At 37.1% G+C, this 1,465-nt stretch overlaps 1 non-coding gene across 1 annotated transcript; it reads left to right on the forward strand.

The window, feature by feature from the left end:
* Positions 1-1,068: 1,068 nt before the first annotated feature.
* On the forward strand, positions 1,069-1,141 carry Trnav-cac (transfer RNA valine (anticodon CAC)). The gene has a single exon. It is a non-coding gene; the product is annotated as a tRNA-Val (tRNA).
* The last annotated feature ends 324 nt before the right edge of the window (positions 1,142-1,465 follow it).

Genomic DNA, 1,465 nt, shown 5'->3' on the forward strand with positions numbered 1-1,465 from the left:
ATAATGCAGCGACCTTTTTATCAGTATGAAATATCCCTTTTCCTAGGAATATTCTTTGTCTTAAAGACTATTTTATTGACATTTTTATAGCCCTTTCAGCTTTCTTGTGCTTAAGATGTTTTTGTTTCATTTTTGTTTTTGTTTTTTGGGATACTAGGGATTGAACCCAGGGATGCTTTACCACTAAGCTATAACCCAAGCCCCTTTTGTTTCTGAGACAGGGTCTCACTCAGTTGTACAGGGACTCTCTAAGTTGCTGAGGCTGGCATCAAACTTGGATCCTCCTGCCTCAGCCTCCCAAATTGCCGGGATTACTGGTGGGCACCCAGACGCCCAGCTTTAAGGTTTATATGATATATATTTATTCATTTGTTGATTTTCAACCTACTAATGTCTTTATGTTGAAACAGGTTGCTTATAAACTATATATAATTGGGCCTCATGCTGGTCACCATGGTGTATGGCTATAATCTCAAGAGGATTCAAGAGGCTGAGGCAGGAGAATCCCAAGTTTGAGGCCAGCCTCAACAACTTAGCAAGACCCTGTCTCAAAATAAAAAATAAAAAGGGGTAGGGAGGCTCAGTGGTAAAGTACCCCTCTGCATTCAATCTCCAGAACTGCAAAAAAAAAAAAAAAAGCTCTTCCCTTTTTATCCATTCTGATAACCTCTGACTTCTAATTAGAACACTTATATTTTTAGACTTAAGATTATAATTTTACTGTTTTTTTTCTGTTCTTCATTCTATTTCTTCTCCTTCCTTGTTTTAGAATTCCATTTTAACATATTCATTGATTTTGTAGCAGTACCTCTTTGCCTTAGATTTACAATATACATTCTTCACTTTTCACAGATGGCTGAGAGTCGACGTTGCATCCCTTCACATGAAATGTAGGAAGCTTGCGACTCCCCGGCTCTGTTTGCATATCCTCTTCTTTACATGATAGTTGCCGTGATTATCGTACCTACTGACGCTACTAACCCCATAATACAAGAGCATAAATTTCCCTTTAGATGATTATTTGTAACTTAAAGATATTAAAAAGAGTACAAAAACAATCTCTTGGGCTGGGGTTGTGGCTCAGTGGTAGAGCGCTTGCCTCACATGCATGAGGCCCTGGGTTCGATCCTCAGCACCACATTAAAAAAAAAAGTACATAAAACAAAGATATTGTGTCCTTGTACAACTAAAAAAAATACATATTTAAAAAAACAATCTCTTACATTTATCCACACATTTACCATTTCCAAAGACCTTCATCCCATTCTGTAGATCTGAGTTCCCATCTGGTTTCAGTTCCCTTCGGCCCAAAGAACTTCCTTTCCCATTTCTTGTCATGCAGGTCTGCTGCTGACAAATTTCTTAGGGCTTTTTTTTTTAACCTAAAAATATTTTTCCATATTTATTCTTAAGTGGTATATTTACTAGATATAGAATTCCAGGTGGATAGAATTTTTCTCAGTAT

Source organism: Marmota monax, unplaced genomic scaffold (genome assembly GCF_021218885.2).
Source record: "Marmota monax isolate L192 unplaced genomic scaffold, Marmota_monax_Labrador192_F-V1.1 WCK01_AAM20220418_F8-fsc00101, whole genome shotgun sequence".
NCBI lineage: Eukaryota > Metazoa > Chordata > Mammalia > Rodentia > Sciuridae > Marmota > Marmota monax.